At 33.7% G+C, this 22,012-nt stretch overlaps 1 protein-coding gene and 1 non-coding gene across 4 annotated transcripts in view; both read right to left on the bottom strand.

The window, feature by feature from the left end:
• The window catches only part of Sox102F (transcription factor Sox102F), a 376,128-nt gene that overhangs the window by 31,299 nt on the left and 322,817 nt on the right, over positions 1-22,012 (bottom strand). The window lies entirely within an intron of this gene.
• On the bottom strand, positions 3,104-3,176 carry TRNAM-CAU (transfer RNA methionine (anticodon CAU)). Its single transcript has one exon. It is a non-coding gene; the product is annotated as a tRNA-Met (tRNA).

Raw genomic sequence — 22,012 nt, 5'->3', positions numbered from 1 at the left:
AAGTGTTATAAAACAAAAAACCTGCTTTCCCACGACAAAAGCGCCAGTTTCATTTTTAATGTCTTTCCAATGAACCTTTATGTACTGCAATACTTATTTCAAAGAAACTCTATAACATCAAAGACCTATGCACTGATTGAGCGATATTGCAAAAATTAATCTCTCGGCTGTATTGCTTACGGGAAAGTTAATCTTTATCTCACATCAAGACAATCTGTTTTCTCATTCATGTATTAATGTATTGATGTTAGTGTAAATTGCCTTGGTACTGTTAGGGTGGGTTGCACCATGTTTAAACATTAACAAAAGCTTAACCAGCCGTCGAATCTGCGGTTAAACAATTCATGTTTCACTAATTTATAATAGTTATGGTTAACATGGCATCATGACTAACACAACGTTAATCGGTCGATTTCTCTCGTTTAAAGTTTTTTTCGTCAACTTCTGACTAAAAATCGTGGTCACAGTTACACAACTGACTTTAATAACAAATAAGTTAGTGCAACACAATATTCTTACATTTCATAGCTATCGTCAAAGTGATTGTTATAGTTAACTTTAACGCAAACTTTAACCGGGCTTTCGATGCAACTCACCCGTGTTTTGTTTTTGCCGGCCACCATCTTCCATCGTAGATCCATTTGTTTTTTGAACAAAAGCCCTATTGCTTACAGTTCCTACTTTGTGTGTGTCCGTCATTATAAGATCGCTAAATGACATTCCTAGTACAAGTAATTGTGAGTTAATGTGTTTGATGATTGATACACCAATTCTAATCGACTGCTTTTACTTTAAGTAGGGAATGTTAAAAATGTGTTACTCAGCCGTTAATGTATTATGTCGCTTAATACGAATATTTTTTTATATGCAGTAACGAAAACAATTTCTATCTATCACTGTATGTTTACTTTATGAGCCTTATTTTTATGGAATAGGTCGGTGATTAAAATATGTTTTCGTTACAATTTATGAAAGCAAAAGTAATTTTATATTTTTAATATGCAGTATAACATATGCAGTAAAAGAAATAAGACCGACTTTTTCCACAAACTACGGAGCATATATAGGCATCTGAAAATTTCGGCAGAATTTTCTACATATCTCTTTTCATATGGCAACAAATCTAAGAGCAGCGGCTAAAGCGAAAAGTTCTATCCGGTTTGAACTCGAAATAATTGGAAGAGATGTAACCAGGCGGTAACAAGCGAGGCTGGTAAGTCGCTCCATACCCGGGTTTCTGAAAGCCAATGCGCTATATCCGGCCTGCGGTACCCGGGTAACGAGCTGTAACGAACCAGCGAAGCAAGCGCACTCAAGACAAATGTCTGCGCTTTTGTCAATAAGCAAATCTCGTAATATTTAGCCGAAAATATGTATATCTAATATACATCTGTACCTAGGTCAATATTTGTGCGGTGATAACTTCAAGATATATAATAAGCTATCTATATTTTAGAAGTATAATCTCTACTATAATAAGTAACCAGGTTTATGTATCATTTACTATTTCAAAACGGTGACAGTGTCTGTCATTTTTTTTCAGTCAACTTGTCTACAAATTTGTTTGTCATTTTACGAAGTAGCTAAGGCCAGATTCGCAGTACATTTCGCTACTGTTTTATACAATATTCGAAACGAATCAGAACAGGCGTAATAACAAAATGAACTAAAAGCCACAACCATTTCCAACCAGTTAGAACTGGAAATAATTGGAGGAGACTCGATCTAACCGAGCGGTAACAAGGTTGGGAAGATTCATACCCGGGTATCAAGCGGTTAGGCAAGACGGTACCCGGGTAACGAGCGCGCAAAGAACCGGTAACGAGGATGCAACGAAGCAAGCGCACTCGACGAATGTCTGCACGTTTGTTGGTGGTTTTCTTCTTGGATGAAATGTTTGAAGGGTCTTGTCAAACAGATTAAATGCTGGATACATCCAAGTGGTCTATTATGACAGAGCATCAATTTAGGACTTGAAAACTTAGGACAGAATTAATTCTGTAAACAGTATTTAGCTACGTACCTATAAGAAAAGTTACACACTTAAAACTTTTAAGGGTTCAAGTGCTGCTATGGCCACATAATATTGGTTCGAAACTTTGAATTCACATTTAACTTCTTTTAACACTTCATTACTCATTTATAATACGTATAGGTACGTGGATGCGCAATACTGAGTTTTCGTTTATGTAGTGTGGAATATCAGAAACATTAACACGACACATTCCAGTTAAGTCTTTAGGGAACTAGATTAGCGAATCTATGACCTTCAGGTAGAAGTCCAAACATATTTCAATTTATTCAAAAATGACCATTTATCACCAAATGGACTGTATGCTCGTTTTTACTTCAATATAAAAAATATAAAAGCTTATACTAAGTTTGAAATGTGAAGTTTAATCTCTCAACGCCTCTATTATATTGTTTTAATAAACAATCAAGATGGCCGACTATATTTTATGAAAGATCGCGGATTGACGCCTGTCGATGCTGTTATACTTGAATATAAGATATAGGGAACTCTGTCTTCAGCTTGCAGTAAGAGCTTGCAGATATATTGAAACGATTAATATTGTTACGATAATACAATTTGTATAGAATCATGATGGAATCTTTAAATTGATATGGGTTGAGAAGTGTTTATTTTTATAAGAATCATAAGAAAAAGAATATTAATTTAAGGATTAAAAAGATGTCTTGATATTTTTAATCTTGTAAAAGGTATTTCGGTAGTGCCTAATACCTATAAAATAACATTAGGTAATTTAAAGTAGGTATAGAAGATAATAATAGGTAGTGGTTACTGCCGCGCACTAACGTCAATACCTAATAATATTTATAATATGTAATAGTCAGCAAATACCTATATACATATTTCAAAATCAACATCATTTTGTTTTTTTTTCTTACAACAATTTACACTGATGACGCATGATACATGATGACAATAATATAGGATACAACATATTCGATACAGTTCAACGTAAAGAAAAAGTACCAAAATAAAAAAAAAATGTTACGTGAAATGCGGATTTATAAAATTTATATTGATCAATTTGATATTAATGTGGTAGAAAAATAAATAAAAAAGGTGCAAAAATATTGCCCCGGGTGAGGATCGAACTCACGACCTTAAGATTATGAGACTTACGCGCTGCCTACTGCGCTACCGAGGCGATGACGAGAGACGCTAAAATAGGCAACACAATCTGGTAGACAACTCTCCACATTATTAATATTTTTAAAACACAAATATAGATGAAAGTAATAATATAAATAGATTATTTTTGGAATTGATACATCGAAAAAATAAATGACTATGTAAGTAGTAAGTAATAAGTATTTATAATAATATACCGAATGTCATTGCACCTTTAGTTAAAGTTCATTAGTCACCTACCTACTACTAACTACTTGATACTGGTAAACATTAAATCAGAGTAGGTAAGACTCAATCAGAATTACATCATAAAACATATTTCAATCCGGATAAAAAGCGATTAATATATCAACACGGATCGCCACGTGCGCTTATTTACAACAGTATTAACCTTTTCCCATCAACAATGCGGTCAAAAGTAAATATTTATTTTTATACAATCCCAACCGCTCACGATAACACTTGGAAGTTAAGAATAGTCCACGAATAAAAGTTGTACGTACTTCTAAACACCTTTAAAATAAACACGGACTTTGTGTAGTTCGAACGTATTACAATAAATGTACGTAGGCCAGTGTGGCCAGCTTCATCAAATGTTTTCCCTAAAGATAAAAAAATACTATCAGGTACATCTTTGGAAACCTCAATTTTACTTCGATAATTCTGTTTGTCTGTCGGTAAAGTTGGCAACATTTTTTTAGTATCTTTCGTACTTCGATTACATTATCAAATAAAAAATTACACATTTTTATTTTCAGTTTTCTCATGAGAAAAAAAATGATTTTTACCCAAATTTAGGGATAAATCCCATAAGCTGGCAACACTGAGATCGAAGCACTTAATAAAATAACAAACATGTAACCCTGTTCAGTGTTACACGGCAGCCGGATCTAAATACTTCTTTTCTATAAACACTCGCCTTTGTCTATTCAACAGTCGACCGGTTGAAAAACGATCTCTGTATTTGTGGAAAAATATCTCATTGTAAGAATCTCATTTAATTGTTTTACAGAAATCTGGGTAGCGCAATCGAACTGCGAAATTCATAGACTACGAAAATATAAACATTTGGTTCGGTTTGGATGCCAGAGATGTCTGTATGTAGAATTGTACGTATTTGTGCAACTACTATGAAGAATTTGATTCATTGCTTCGTGAAAGGTTTCCTTCTTTAATATCTTTGTTTATTTTTATACGCATTTAGAGCTCAGTTTTTATCTATCGCAAAGCTGATCTCTGAACATTTTGTTTGAACCATTTCTTAACTCTCTATTTCCACTTGTCACATCAGCTGCAGTTTTGCCCAGCAGAGAAATCAGACTATAGATGGAATCGTTTTAACAAAGTATGCACTAATTTTACAAGGCATTATTTTAGTCAAAACGGCACAATTGTATGTGGTATTAAAACTGATTCCTTAATAAGTCTACTTACTTATAAATATAAATAATTCTAACAAATCTAAATGAATATTTAATATTATCAATAAACGGACAGTTAGCTAGATACTCCTAACGTTTCTAGTTTTATGCTATCTCCTGATAACGAAACAAATGGTTAAAAGCTATACGATTCAACTCAGATATATTGTGACAAACAACCTGACAATGCAAAACGATTTGTCATGAAGATATCTTAAAGGATTAGCAAAACAACAGCTTGGCAAGACAAGGTAAAGTAAATGGATACGGGTAAGACAATCGTTTACAATAAAATTAAGAAAATGTCAAGAAGTCTGGAATTTAATATAAATTATAAAACTTTGTTAAATATATTTTAAGCACCGTTACAAAATACAAAATTGTGTAGTGCAACATAAAACGAGTCTAAAATTAATAAGAGACATCATTTTAGGTACAACGTTATACCTAATACGACCATAGAGTTCTAGAAACAAATAGAATCGATAGAAGAGAAATAGGTATACACATATGTGATATACACAGTATATAAGTGCATCGGCAAGTAATGAGGTAGTAATAAAGTAGATAAATAAACGTTAGAAATAAAAGAAGTTTGTAGACGCAAACAGACAGCATAAAATAGAGTAACAGTCGTTAATAAGATCATTATTGTTAAAAACAACGCCGAATTAATGACAATTACAATGTATTATGCAAAACAGAATGTTGGGACCATCTCGTCTCCAAATTTAAAACTCAATAAACATCGAGATTTGTCGGCCATCTTTGAAAAACAAGATATCGGCGGAGTAGCGAGTGTCATTTTAAAAAATCCCCTCTCTTCCGTCCGCACCGATTTTAATAAAAACATCTCGCTTTCTTTATTCGTTCTTTTGAAACCTCTTTTAAGCTGAAGTAAGTTTATTACTAGTCAGATCAGGAATTTCAATCTCACATCCTGAGTTACTGTCTTTGATGTAACCGGCGGTGTTAGATCGTTCAATATGAGCTCTAGAAACATTTTCTTTAGGTTGATATTCAGATGCGTTGGGTTAGATATCCATCCTTTTAATACCAGTGTTTCCGTAACTGAATTTGCAGCACGGCAGATCCATTGTGAAGCTTTAATACCGGATTCTATGAAACCCGTTCGTGACGTAACGTACAATGTAATACAAACTTTGCATCAAAGGGTTAATTTAAATGTCCAGTGGAATTATAAATAATCCAATTATGGCATACCTAATTGGTAAATGGCCATTGACTTGTCAACAAGGTACGTATAAGAGAAATGTAAACAACTTGTTAACATCGTTGATTAAAAACTAAAGTTACAAGATATTAAATTGGATTACATAACCGATTTTAATACTACAAGTATATAAGCATATTTGTAAATCGATCTTTATAAGTATTTTGCGATAACATTTATTAAAAAGTTTTAACCAAATGTCATTGTATTTTCGGGATCCTGTACGAGCTAAAGACGATTTCATCATCAATCCATTACTGTCCCACTGCTGGGCACGGGTCTCCTCTCAGAATCGGAAGGATTAGGCCATAGTCCACCGCGCTGGCCAAGTGCGAATTGGTAGACTTCACATACCTTTGGAAACATTTTGTTATAAGATTTGTCAGGTATGCATGTTTACTCACGATGCTTTCCTTCACCGTTTTAATTAATTTCTAATACGCACATAACTTTGAACGATCAGAGATGCGTGCCTGGGATTTGAACCTCGGACCTCTCGATCAAGAGGCCGAGTTTCTTAACGACTAGGCTATCACTGCCTATGCCTGTGCCTATTGATAGGCACAGGCATATCTATATTATATTTATACTATTTGAAGCTGGATACAGATATCCATGGTCGAGTATCTTAAAACTCTCATTTACACTACTATTATACACAAAACATGTATGCATATTAACAGAGCAAGTTAAATAAAATGATAAAATTGTAAATTATCCAGTAATTTGTAAACTGCTTTCTAATTCGGTTCCCAAAACCCACGAAGTATCTTTATTGCTTTTTCAATATCGATCGAATTGCTCCAATAAAAAGCAGGTGTGTGGCCAATAGATATACCAAGAGTTACACATCTAATAGAATATTTATTTGAACGGGAATAGCGTAATGAGAAAAACATGTAACATTTTTGACTGAAACCATCGTGAGAAAAGAGTAGAATTGGTGGTCAGTAGCAATTGACACGTTATTAAAATGGTCTTATAAAATTTCAAAGTTTTTAGATAAATTGATACTAATATATCTAAAACATTCGAATGGTTTTAGTAATGTAACCTACGTAATATCAGAAACGTATTGCGGTTAAAAATCCTACAGATATGGTTAATTGACTTGGATAGCACTGCATTTTGTATAGTAGAGCAATGCAATAGATATCGACAACATGGCATGACATAACGATTTATTTTACCATTTTACGTGACACTAATCTTACATCGAGACTAAGTAACTGATTTATAGTTATGAATATACATTTTCAGGGGTCACAATTACACCAAGTTTTGCCTCTTAACATCAGTGCTTTTCTATTTTTGAAGACGAGTTTTGTGAGGCAGGTATTGACAGTTTAAAAAACCTAAGTTTAGGTATAACACCATAGATTAGTAAAGATTACTCACTCCTAACAAGAAAATGTAACCAGTTTTGACAATTGAAAAATATTACAAACTGTAGTTTTTAGATCATGTACGAATGAAACTATATTTCTTCGCACTTTTTCTTTGATTTCGTGTTTTTGCACCACTTTGCTGCATATGTCGGCATTGTTCCGCGTAAATTACACCATGGCAGCCATTAAATGGCTGTCACATTATCAGCCGTTTAAGCCATTTAATGGCTTCCTTCAATTACTAGGCGGTGAGATATCAATTTTATCTATGTATAACACAAACATTTATTGTTCTTCTTAAATTGAACATAGCCACATCAAATTATTTATTCAGACATAGATTATTATCAAATCAATTGCAGTCTACGAGCACAATCATTAGAGTGTACCTACTCAGGGAAAACTGTGAAAATCGCTAGCCTTCTAATAGCTCCGGTTGAATGGCAAACATCCCCGAATGCTTGTTGAGATACGGTTGGACGGCCACACATAAAGGATAACCGCTGTTTGTGTGGTGCATTCAGCTTACAATGACCTAATGGTATGCGATGTAGTTGGAAGAGACGCATTGTTATGTCGTTGTTAGCGTATAAGCATTTTATTGATTAATTTTGATTGATTGATGAAAGTACTTACTAGATATTGGAAATATCTAAAAGTATAGAATTATCTTAAAAAGAGGCCGGTCAAGTATTTTTTCAATTATGAATATGTTGAGAATAAACAGTCCATACACACTCATAAATTAAAAAATATATATTTTCGTAAATGAAAATATCGGCAATCAGATGTTCACTTATTGTTACATTTACATGGGTACCTATCTATCCGTCCTAGGAATTGAACCCGAAACCATCCTATAGCAGAACAAGGTAGTGGTAAGTGCTACGTAAGTCTTTATATGCAAAGCAAGTACCAAAATATTTATCTTACTTCTAAATTTGTAATATCTAATGAAAGTCTTAACCAGTAAATTAAGAAGCCGTAGAAAATAATAGGATCATGACAAATAATTATATAATTAAAATAAAGCACATTTTAATTTACGAAACCCTAAAAGAAAATTGGTCTGCCCTACCTAGACAAAGCCATTTCTTTTTATCGCATATTTTATTTATCTGTATAAAATTGACAGGTCATTATACTGAGCTTTCAAGTCCTAATTAAAATTTTGATAGATTCAGCGAAAGCTTTTATGACGGTGAAAAAAAAAAAACAAATTCGGATACAATTTCAAAGACAAATACGTCATTATTTCAAACCTACGACATCAAAAGGAAAATGTCAATACCGACCGATCTTCTTTTATAATATCTTTTATGATGGGGCTGTTGAAAAATATCCCAAATTAATTTTCTTGATTCATTCCTCCACAAAGGGATAGTGTTGTTCGCTGGGGCGATGTTTATAAATAATGTCGATATTTTTTATTATATCTCATGTCGTGTGCCCACTAGATACTATTTTTTTATCGTTACTCATCTACAAAATGGCAATTTTAGAAGAACATCGGTAAAAAGTTTTACGAAATACCTAGCACATCGTTTTTTTTTTCAGAAAATACCTTATTTATTCGAATTTACATACCAGAATATTTGACATCTTTTCCATACTTCCTGTTAGTAGATCATTTTTTTAAGACAATTAGGAATAAATTGAAAATTAGCAATAGAAACAGAACCTTCGTTATTCTGCGATTGTGACGTCATAAATATTTATGTTAAATACATTTAAATACTTTAGCTCCCCTGATCTATAACCAACGATTGCACAGAGTGATAATCCCAGTAGTAGTGTTAAGAAATTTCGGACATTATAGAAGTCTGAATTGAATTCAAAAGATGTTATACACATTTACGACGTTATGTACGTACCTACAATATATTATCTACCTACTACATTACAAATATCGAAATGGTACGTACTATCGATATAACCGTCTATGAAGCACATCCCTACAAAAGGGGCCATCTCTTTGATAGACTTCGTACAATAATTTATGCAAGTGGTCAACGAGGGGATTTATCTTTAAGTAATTTTCTCCATACAAATGGATACGTTTTTGAAACGAATGAAAAGGGAAACTAGAAGATAACATCGAGTGTGTTTCAAATTAATGAGTTCATCTGTTTTTTCATGTATTGATACTTTCGTTTGCAATATTCGTATTGAACTCTGGCTTTTACGAGTTTGCGTTCTTTATTTGAAAATTACTATTTTTGTATTGAAGGTTTCTAATACATACCTATTTGGTACCTACGATTTAGTTGTACCTATATTTTTTTCGTTTTTAGTCGCACAAGAGTAAGGCAATTTGTTGTTTGATGATGCTTTATAATAGTGATTTGTTAACATTAAGCACATTAGGCATTCTTAATTAGTTATTGTAACTTCACTAGGGAATACATCCTATTCTGTGATTGGTGTCTAATTACTGTTGTTCTGTCTTTTAAATTCTTCAACCATTAAGTTCATGATTCTAGATGACACAGGGCCACACGAAAACATAAGATGCCTTAAATGATAAAGGTCAACCTAAATTGAAAAATATTCATGCAATTATTTACCAAAATTTCGTTTATGTGTAAATGCCGTAAACATTTACACATAAACGAAGCTATTAAATTCCCCAATTTACAATTTCTTACTTCGATTCAACCAAAATTCGTATTCAAATTTCGAATAAACAGAGAACAAAGTAGCGCACCTCGCGATTGGTTGACTGAGAACAAATAAATATGGCTGCCTAATTTGCAAAAGCTACTTATCGGTACAATCAACATCGAAATACGTATTCGAACGCCTTTGATTTACGAAACGATTATGTACCGAACGCTAATAAAGTCGCCATTTTATTTTGATCTTCAGATTCCCGCGCAATTCCAATTTTCGTACGAAGTTTCGTACGAAATTGTTTGGTATGGCTGAATGGTACCGTAACTTCAGAGGCCTAAGTTAAATGAGCGTCTTTAAATTCAAAACAAGCAGAGAAATGTAAACAGACAATCAGTAGCGATTTTAAAGATGAAATTGGAATTCACAAACAAGGGGCGATCGGGGAGAGAGGTAATTTGACAAATGCTTTGACTCAAAGCGTCTATGAAGATTTACGTTCCAAGTTTGAACGACAACGAACTCGGCTGTTTACGTACCTTTGCCTTTGACTTGTAATTGACGGAGAAAATTATCTTTTGCAACGTGAACAGCGTAGGTATGAATGCGTTAAAAATAACTTTATTTAATTCTAAGTAGGTATAACCAGCCTTCATTTTACCTTTAAAATGTTAAATATTAAACACTAATTGTGATACAAGTGAAAAATTTTATGAAAATTACAATCATGATTTATTTTTATAAATTAAAAAGAAAAATGTACTTGTCTTTTTAAGGACTCCTTTGCCTTTCTTAAAAAAAAAACCATCGTGTCTATTACATTCCCCCGCCAATTCCGTAACCGTACAGTTTCCAGCTCCACAGATACGTAAATGAAAGAATCGGCAGCAAACAACGCGCCCCGGACGCTTTGAGTCGCAAATGTAATCTGTTTTGTTAATTCTAAAACGTTTGTCGGCGTTTTTCATCTAACTCGGGAAAGTTCTGTTTGCTTTACCCGGGACCATTATTGCGTTGTTTTTCGTTCAGGGAATTAGATGATACAGCATTTAACAAGGGTTACTTTGACATTCGTCTCATTTTCAAAGTAAATATAATCAACGTTTTAGTTTTTTTTTTTTTAATGAGAATCGCCTGACACAATTAGGTACTCAGATTATGATGAAGTTGATTCTATTCCCGAAAGTGAAAATCAAAATGATTACTTTAATTAGTTCACTGTCTTGTTTTAATACAATATTAATTAACAATTAATTAAAATAAATAAATAAAAATGCGACTTAGTTGCTAAGTTCTTAATAACATAAAACTACGAGTCTCTTCGCATTTGAGTTGCAATTGTGAATTCATCTATATTCGTTAGTAAGTATTAGATATTGAAATTAGAACAGTGTGTTCTTTTACTGTTTGTATTAATTCCATGCAATAGATGGCGTTGTATACAATACACCTTCCTAATTAATTTGATTTGATATAAATATATAAGACATGACCCACTGATATTAAGGCGCAGTCGAGCGAATACTTTACATACAGATAGGCTTTATTACGAGATACCCAAACAAGCATTATAATTCGGCAGCGTATTTTACCATTACCTATGTACCAAGGGATGCCTTATTTGAATAAGCGCAAATTGTCAAAGAGATTTTATCTGGTTAAACAAAGATGCTCCTTCTGTTGCCGTTTGCCCCTGTACAGGGGTGCCTATTTAATGGGATCGGCTAATACGCTTGATGAGGCCTCTGATTTTAACCCCCTTATTAATAGAGTTTTTTGTCTTAGTCACCCCAATGTCCAAGTGTTGTAGAGGAATAAGGAGAGTGAATATCGTACTCGGATTATACTTTAAGCAGCTTTGCTACTTCTTTGTGGTTGATCCATATCTTTTACAAAGTAGATGTTATTTTCTGATAGGTGTAAATTTGTTAATGATAAATTAATTGTAGAGAATAGTCAAATAAATATGCCATACATATTGTATTGAAAATTTACAATTGAAAACAATAAAGTATTTTTAATTCCTGAAAATACACATTTGTAAATAAAATACCTGATGATTAGACAATCCCGGATTTATAATTATTACCTAATAACTAGGTATAAAGTAATCCAGCTAGTACCTATAGGCCAAAAGATGATTTAAAATATATTTTTTATCTATTTAAATAATTTGTATCGTCTAGTCTTAAATCAATTTGTTTTCTTTCAATCTGCTATTAAGTTATTATATAGATAACGCCAATTCGCCATTTAAGTACGATATAAAAAAAACAATAAAAAGCGTTGGTTACACTGTGTTATTTGTCGAGCAAAAAGGGTGCAAATAGTAGGTAGAATTTAAAACAAAGGTACCAAGCCGCAGAACAAATATTTTCGACCGGACAAAAAGCAATTGACGTCCACTAAAAAGCTCAACAATCATCAATCCCAATCAATTCTCCATCAACACACCCCAGCGTGAGAAAAATCAAACAAAACGACATCCAATCACTGAATTGGCCACAAAGGGCGCTTCCGACCCCCTTTTTATTTTAAACAAGGTTCCCCCCACATCGTGACGCAAGATAGGCGATTTTTGCGTCATTAGCGTTCCCGCTGCGTCATCTTGACACGATTTGTCTATGGTTATCGCGTTTTTTGGCGCCAACGCGTGCGTATCTGTCGCACACGTACAATATGCGCAGAATTTTCGCAGACTAATGTGTTGGAAGAAACTTTGAGGAGATAAGCGGTGAAAGCGAACGCTGGCTAGCGTTTTTCCGTTCCGTAATTTCGTCAAAAAACTAATTATCTGAACGTCTTTTTACCGCATCACAGATAAAACAATTTTTGAACGATTTTCATTGATATTTTTTAGATTAATATTTTTTTACAAGAGTGAAACTCACTCTCAAAATTATATTTTTCTTTTCATCATCTAGTTTTTTTTATTAATCATAGACAAGACTTTAGTTTTAATACTTATGTACCTCTTTAGACACATAAAGACAGATTAAAAAAACCCGCACTCACATCCTCACGCTATGCACAATAAAAATTGCTCTCGTATCTCTCAAAAACTAACCCTTGAAACGTAAGCGGAAATAAAAGCCGAGTTGGGCCATTATTTCCTACGAACTTCGGAAGCCAAAGCGAAGGGTAAACACGGGCACTAAAAAGCACAAGAGGACTCCAAATGGCACGCGTCGTGGACCACAACAAACGAATGCTGCAAGTGAACGACAATCGAAATAATTTTAATTAAAGAAAAATTACCGCGAAATGCGCAAGTACCGCACACGGTAGCGTCGGGCGGGCAATTTTTTTTAGGGATTGGATGCATTGGGTTCTGTTTTAGGTGGTTTATACACTGGTGATACTTGGAGATTATTGTTATATACCTTATTGTGATTGCAATTTATTTTTAGTTGAACATATTCGCAACTATTTATAATAAAGTTTTTGATTTAGTAGCAGAAAAAAATATGCTGATCATAGCTTCTTCAGCAAAATGCTTAAAACTGGACAACCTTTTGCATACCGCCCAATCATAGGCTCTCTTTTTAGCTGTATGAGTTGTTTAAATAACTGTAGATATTAATATTCCAAAAAAAGTAGTTATAAGTATAGGTAGATAAATAAACAGGTCGATGTTGCTGCTGACCGTAGAACCCTAAGGACAATGCTGCAACAACCCTTCCCGCGAACAATTAGCGGGCGAGTGCTCGTTCAGAACAACACTGTGTCCCTCCGACTGAAGCAAAGCGGAAAGACTTGCATACCGCCCACTTCCAAGGCTTGTTTTATCTTCTTTTTTGAAAATATTTGAATTACTTATACATTTTATGAATTTGCGTTGATTTATAAACAGGTGAATGTTTGTGTTGACCGTAGAACCCTGAGGACAATGCTCGAACAACCCTTCCCGCGAACAATTAGCGGGCGAGTGCTCGTTCAGAACAACACTGCGTCCCTCCGACTGAAGCAAAGCGGAAAGCCTTTTGCGTACCGCCCACTCGCAAGCCTCTTTTTTGATTGTCTACCATTTTGGATATGTTTAACGAAAATATTTGGAGCTTGGCGAATATTTGTTTTTCTTTTATTCGCGAAAATCTATTTACGTTCGCCATTTTAAAAAATAATTTTCAGTATGCAATTATGTATTTTTATTATTTATAACTTATTACACTAATATTAATGCGGTAAGTAACTTAAAATATCTTAATTAAAAATTTCAGATTCCTCAAAGTAACGCAAAAGGGCTATAATGCAAACCAGTATAGTCCCAACATTAATTTTATTATCAACAAAATTATTGACATCCCAAAACAGGTTTCGACTACCAGTAGTTTGATAGCGTTCTTCATTTTATTGCATGTAACGTAACGACAGTATACAAAAACAAACAGATCAAATGACTCCTCACTATGCGTATCCCACGATTCTCCAAATATCTTGACGCGATAACTTCAAATAACTCTTTACCAGACGAACATTCCACATACGTAAGGGATAAGTAACAAACATTTTATATCGTTTAGAAGGGGACACGAAACTTCTAATTACCTATTTCGGGTTTTGTACCATTTCTCACCTTGTACCTCGTGTAACGTGATTCTAGGAATTATTATCTTACTAATGTTGCCTCCACACTTAATGTTAGCTCGTAATTTGAAAAGATGTGGGATACCAAAACAAAAACCGGTTCTAAATGAACGCTCCGTACAAAAATAACGCACAGATCTTATTTCAATGGTTTTAACAGCGTTTGTTCTTTTTCGAGTCTTTTTTTAAATGGCATTCCTTTTTTGAATTAATAGAATGGGTTATCATCGAGACATCATCGTGGTCCACTAATTATGTCAGTGTTGCCTACTGTCCGGCTCGGAATTACCAACATGTCATTTGATCACGCCTATAATTCAAAATTTAATGTTTACCTACGGCTTTATGAGAAATGAGCTGACGCAGAATTTGTGTTGGTGGAGAATGTTAACAGCCCACGAGTTTTAGATACTAAACATTTTATTGCCCACTTGTCTAACAAAGACGCTGAAAGTACCGAGTAGTTTTGTAATTAATTTCCACAATGGCCTCAGTCTCTCTGAATATCTGAATCCTCTGTACATTGTAATTATTGGATGAAAGTAACCTGGCTGTATGATAAATGAGGTAAAGACAACTCGTCATTGTCTCGCGAATGAAAGAGCTTTTGTCTATGGCCCGAGACAAAACGCTTGCTCGTTGTCTATGCCCCGCTCGACTCACTCCTTTGTCGACCATGGCAGGGCATTGTCGAGGTGCGTTGGCGGAATTATTATATGTATGTATTTAAAAACAAAAGAGTCGTTTGGTAAACATTTGCAAAATTCTCACGGCGATAAGCCGTATTACGTAAGTTCGTAAATAAGTAACGTATTTGTAATAAAATATTATTTTTTAACTGATTCGTGATTAATTGAGCAAATTAGTTATTGGCATTCGGGAGCTTTAATCCTAACATTTTTCTCCATAATTATTCCAATCAACCATCGGCATCAGAATTTGAATAGAATTTGGTTTTCGACAGAAGTAACGGTGGTAGTAAATTAGACAACTAAATCTAATCATTCCAAAGATTAATTTGTGGAAATTAGTATTTTTTCTATTTGATTCTCTGAGACACAGTTGTCCGAATAGTTTAGTAGGTACTTTTATGAAAACGACTACGTAAATATTCTTAATCACTGTATTTTTGATAAGTATTTAAAAAATATGCTAATTTATGAACATAATATTTTGGTAATGATTGGTGATTGAAATTAATATGCAATTCGCTAAGCGATTTGAATTTATGGAAATCAGAAAATAAAGATCAAAGTAATAATGACAATTTGGTTCAAGAAATCATTAACATTCATCTTTGCTATGACCTCATTTTTGAAAATAGACCAGATGTGACATCTGGCAACTTGATGCTTGAGGTCTTATCGAAGTATTAAGAGATTAAAAGAAATGGCTGTCTGTATGCTTTTTATTTTACATTTTTTAGCCAAAAATGAAGGGAGAGTGAGGTAAGAGAAGAGAGCTGAACGATATATAGAAAAATGTCAAAGGTATGTGTAGTGCATTATGGCATAAGACTTTGGGAGTAGACTGGAACAGTTTGGAGAACAGTTGTAAAAAAATATTTACCGTATTATGGTCTAAAGACATATAGAAACATTCGTCTTAATGTAAAATTAGAAGATTTAGGTACCTGAAGTCATCATTACGCGATCACCAAGAAATTGAATCTAACAATAAAATTGTTCTTTAGACTGAGTCACCACTATTATCGCCAAATATATTGAAGAGAGGATATATTCTTGTTACAACTTAAAATTAACATCCTTTTGAGCTTAGAAGTAAAGTCATACAGATTCGCACGTCAGATTTCGATCGTATATTTTCTGCAGCAATTTCTTCTCTTCTGACGCCCATGCTATGACATTTAGCAGTCTCACACATTCATAACTTTCCTCTTTACACGAATAATCCAACTGCATAAAAATCCTAAGATTGAGAACCAGTGCCAGCGGAAAACAATACTGAAAGCGGAATATGCGATTTGTAAGGCCATGCGAGTGTACAAAGCGGCATTGTGCGCCCATATGGGAAAATATCGCTTGTTTTGTCATCCCCATTGTTGTTGACAGACAGATGGACAACTGAAAAGACAGCCTTTGAATACTTATGTAAGCAGGAAGGCTGAGCTCAGTTCTAAGATTATGTAAAGCAAAGTATAAAGGCACGTCCATGTTGCAATTGCTTTTGTTATTCAAATTGTATTGCGATTTCAACGGATTAATACTTGGTTGGGATTTGAGCTTAAGTTTAAACTTGAAATTGATAATTTGATTGGGATGTACCTACTTTTTGTTCGATTTATTACAAATCAAGTTCTTGATTGATTGATTGATTGATTAACCGTTGCTTAAGAACAGTAGCAACACCAAAGCGTGGAGTCGCTTGCGTGAAGTACTAAAGTTTTAAAAGAAGTGACAATTGTTTAACACTTTGTCAACTTTTCTATCTACGTAAAGTGTATTTTTAAATTTATGTGTCGTGTTTCATAAATTCCTAAGTCTACCTATTTATATACAAACTATTCTTTCTTGGGCATTTTTAAGCATTAACATAATTAATTATGTAATTGATTGCTTCCTAAAAAGTTGTAGCTGCATGTAAATTTCAAATTTTGTAGGAATTCAACAAAAATGTTAACTATGTATTGGTCTACCTACCACTCGGTTTGACCGTATTCATACATTCATATATAATTAATATTTTGCGTCTACAGGTATGTAATAAACGTCCACCCATCCATCCATCAGCCTTTTGAGGTCCACTACTGGACATAGGCCTCCCCTAATTGGCGCCACTTCAACTGGTCCCGTGCCCTTTGAATCCAGCGGTTTCCCGCCGTCTCCTTCAGGTCGTCGGTGCACCTAGTCGGGGGGCGGCCTGAACTCCTTTTGCTTACGCGTGGTCGCAACTCGAGGACCTGGACGAGGACCGAGGACCTCGAGGCCCGAGGACGAGGTAATAAACGTAATAAACTAAAACATTGACTTATTGACAGACAATATAAATTTAAGTCCGTTTAAAATTTTCAAAGACTAACGTAGAGCGGTACATGGTAACACAGTAATGTTTGAAAATAATATCTTATGATGAGATATACTCGTATAATATAAATGCATATAAAAATTAAATACTTATCTTAGCTCATTTTCTTACTAAGCCTTTACCTATAATAGACATATTTGAAATTTATTTATTATGTCAAAACGTATTATGCCAATAGTAGTAGTACTACAAAAGATGTAATTATTTTTGTAATTGCAGAGGTTTACTGAAAATATTGTAGACAACCCTAAAAACATTTCCGATTCTCTTTAATAATTAGAAATCCTAAAAGGCAGGCAGAACCACAGTTAAAAGGTACCTAGTTGGTGTACAGAAAAAATAAATATTTTATCTTATAAAATATTTATTCTGTTCTCAGCTCGATGTTAATATCGAATAATTCTTTACTAATGCCTCAATTAATCATTTAAACGGAAACTATTTACGGCTGATTGTAATACTGGCGTTTATTTTTCAACATATTAACTGGATTCCTTACTACCGCTACAAGATAACATCGCATTCTCACAAAACTGTACACACACTTATAAATCATATCGAAACATTCGTTATTTTAAAATATATGGGTATTAACTAATAAAGTCAGTAGTAGTTAGGTACTACCTGTTTGGTAGAGATGAAAATTTGTTTATTGATGAAACTTTTTTTATAATATAGGAGTAGTTGACGAGGATGCAGTCCATCCGATGATAAGTGGCTACTGTAGCCCAAGGACATCTGCAATCAACCCTAGATAATATTAGATTCCTGCCTTTGGTCGGCCGTGTGTGTCTCCCTTCCACCCTTCAAATCAGAACACAACAGCGCTTAACACTGCTGTTATCAGGTAGAATTAGATGAGACAGTGGTGTCGTCGGAGTCGAATTCAGAGGGCTCTGCCTTTAAGATCATTATATAGCAATCTATGAACCTTATCGTCCATGAATTGATGCTACCAACCACCAACTCTCATTGAGACAGTGGGACACAAAAACATAGGAAGCTAAACAGAAATGTCTACCTACCATCAAAACATTTTTTATTTACAGTTCTAATGCACCAAATCGTAATACGAATATATTTTTAGATAAAACATTATTCCCTGATATCTAAAAAGTAATTAATGCGTAAGTTATTTTGAAGTGGATCGGGAACAAGTGAGTCCGACCGTGGGATCCCACCGCAGTATGGTGTGAACGGCCAATTACCATCATTTATTGTTTTATACTGTTTCCATTTGAATATTTTATTGACACACTCGAAAACAGATTTGAATGCACGACCGTATGTCTACCACGGACGTAAGGTTTGCTTTCCAATGTTATTTTTGGTATATGATACGACGATTGCTTTGTCGACAGTAGGTCTATTTTGTTTTCAGACTAGTTTAAGCCCGTGACACTGTCTACGATTATGGAAATATATTTTTCATGTTAATTATAACAAAACTTTTTTTTTTTTTATTTAGCGTCATCTTTCTAATATCAGTTCAATTCCGTGTAGTAATATAGTAAATATTATGATTCCAATGTAATTCATCATTTTTACCAACAAGTTAAAGTTTGGAAACCACTTTAACATTTATATTATTTGTAAACTTCTTTTAATCGTTTTAAATCTTTTTAAGCCCTAGTAACATTTATGTTCTTATTTTTTAGGTTTTTTACATATCTACATGTTGGTACCCCTGCCACATCACCGCTTATCTAGGGCATTCCAACTTAGATCTCAGCGGTAACATTACTGTGACTGACTTCAGGTAGATCTTTAATCCTATTGGCAATGACAGTGACTACTACAACCAATCATTGCATTACTCTCTAGAAAATATATATTTTCACAAACACACAACCTATATAATTGTATATACATATTCATAAGATTAAGTAGGCATAGAGCTGGTTCTAATGTTAGCCAAATCGATATGTTAATGCTATCAATATTTTGTAGTTATTTTATTGTGATTAGATTTATTATAATTAGGCGACCATAAATACGAGCGACAAAATCAATGGTATCTGGTTATGGATTAACCATTAAACATTTTATGGAAAAAGTGACGTTTTGATTATAATCTCCAGCTGGTTAAGTGGTAAATATTGTAAATTAAGTTTGAACATTCCAAAATGGGTACTTTCTTTAGAAAATCTACGCGATTTCGCGCTCATCCCAAGTTCGGTTCTTTGTTACTCGGTAAGTTCTAGTAAAATCTGGGCAGAACCTTAGGTACCTACACAACACTTTGATGGGAGACATACAATTATTTTACCTGAAAATAAAACTGTACACATACGTCGGAAATTTTTGCCATTTTCGAAATTTTCAAATATATGAGATTTGAAAATGGCACTTGAGGTGTTATATTTTCAAAATATAGAGGCTTGAGAACGTTTTTTAAAAATTGCAAGGATTGGAAAAATAGGATTAGATAGCTTGGAAATGACAACCAAGTTTGAAATGATCGCAACTGAGAGATAAATCATTTAACTCATGATATACCTTTTTTTTTGTTTTTTGTTTGCGAGGGAGAAACCTTCAAAAGGTACCCGACGACGTGGGAGCGACGCCGGGTTATGTGGGATTTTTACCGCACTAAAACCCCCCCGGTGGCCGTCCTCGGCGCTTGGTGGAGAACTCCGGGATCTCCGATGGAACACAACCGGAGTCCTCCGAGCGCGATGCCCCAATTGGGCTCTTCCCTGGGGGAGCAGTTTACGCTCCTCCCACACACCTAGTGTTTACAACGGTATGCCACACACACCGTCGTCCTTCCCGGGGTTACTTGCTGGACGGTTCGAGCTCCCACTCTTGCCGCCCGCAACCCCAGAAGCCCCCTTTTAGTCGCCTCTTACGACAGGCAGGGGATACCGTAGCCCTATTCTAGTTCCGAGACTACAGGGACAAACTCATGATATACCTAGAGAGGCATTTTCCAAACTAAGCAAAAGGTTCCTGCGTACCTACTGAATTACATAAAAAACTATAAAACTCAAAATAAGTACAAAAACTAAAATTATTGTCCAATTTGTTAAACTTAAGGTTCAACAACAACAAAGTAATAACTGCTTTAATTACAACTTTATTCCGTTGAAATCAGACTCCTTATCGTTTTTATAGAAAACGTAATGGTCGTGTTTATGCAGCAAAGTGCAATTAAAGTATTAAAAGTAATTTAGGCTCAAGTTTCTGAGTTTTGTGAGAACTTTACTTATTAATTACTGGATAACACTGTTCATGACATAGACACTCTAATTTTATCAGATCTACTCAAGTTTGACCGAACCATTAGAACTGGCTCTATGCTGTTATCTGTATTGCTGTTATAAAATTGTAACGAACGTCTGTTTGTTTAACCGAAGCTTTATTTATAGGTATAGTTAATGAAAATATCGGTAATGATTGTTATGAAAGAATAAAAAAATATATTTTTTAGTAATTAGATAATTATGTATTTTTTTTAAGCATCAAACTATAATAAACCTTATCGTAATATTATGGTTTTAATAAATTATGATATATAGGTATCTTTTGTTATATTACGTCTTTGATGACAAAGATTCGTATCTTGTCGAGATAATAATAGCTAAATAATAACACAAACCATTAAAAAGTTATTTCAAATAAATCACACTTATCCATTTTGGTACTCTTATCCTTTTGGTTAACTTCTTTGTTTTGTTCAAAGTTATCAAAAACCTATTTGATCTATTCGTTTACACTTCTATGGACATTTTTTTACAAAGACATAGTCGTACCTATGTTTCAATTAATAGATAGATACATTTTTTCTCGTACATTATGTGTTGTAGTTAATATTTCTAGACTGAAAGTTACAACACTAGAATTACAAATTGTTGCTTGATTGATTCATATCACGTCCAAACAGACAGAAATGTCGATTTATTATATCAATAAGTTCCTAATCTTTTTCATAACATACATTCGTTAATCTATTAATTTGTCTTGTAACTTAAAAAGTTGTTTATCTTTGATTGATAGATCAAACTTTTTACTTACTATTTGGGTGCGGTTATATAGAAGTTGGTGTAATCGATTAGGTTTCAAAATCAAGTGATTGGGAAACGTTTAATCAATTAGTTAGTCTATGACTGGATGTTAACATTGTAGCTTACCTGAAACAAAAAGAGATTAAATTATTAAGACATTATTTAGAACTTTGATAATACATTTTTTTAAATAACGTGCCGGTTAAAAAAATAATATTTACATTTATTATCTCGTTTAAGTTAATATTATTTCTATTTATATTTATTTATACCTGGCCAATAATTTTTATAAAATAATAAATGAAAATCAGAAGGAAATATTTGTTTGTTAGATAGTCTGTCGTAGGTAAGTAATATTGAACTTCTACCAGGATTCAAACTGGACTAAAGATTAGACTATTATTTAATTAGAGGCTACATATGCAGGTCTGTGCCCATACCGGTAGGTCATACCTATACCCACTGTTAGTGCAATAAACTTTACATACTTCGCAAAATCTGTTGTTCTTTTAAAAAATGTTTTGAAATAAAAAAAAAACATATTAAATTCTAATTAC

Source organism: Epargyreus clarus, unplaced genomic scaffold, assembly GCF_041222505.1.
Source record: "Epargyreus clarus isolate Ecla_fem2 unplaced genomic scaffold, WU_Ecla_fem_2.2 ptg000029l, whole genome shotgun sequence".
NCBI classification, from domain to species: Eukaryota; Metazoa; Arthropoda; class Insecta; order Lepidoptera; family Hesperiidae; genus Epargyreus; species Epargyreus clarus.
Note: the sequence above shows the minus strand (reverse complement) of the source record. Positions and strands in the feature narration are given on the sequence as shown.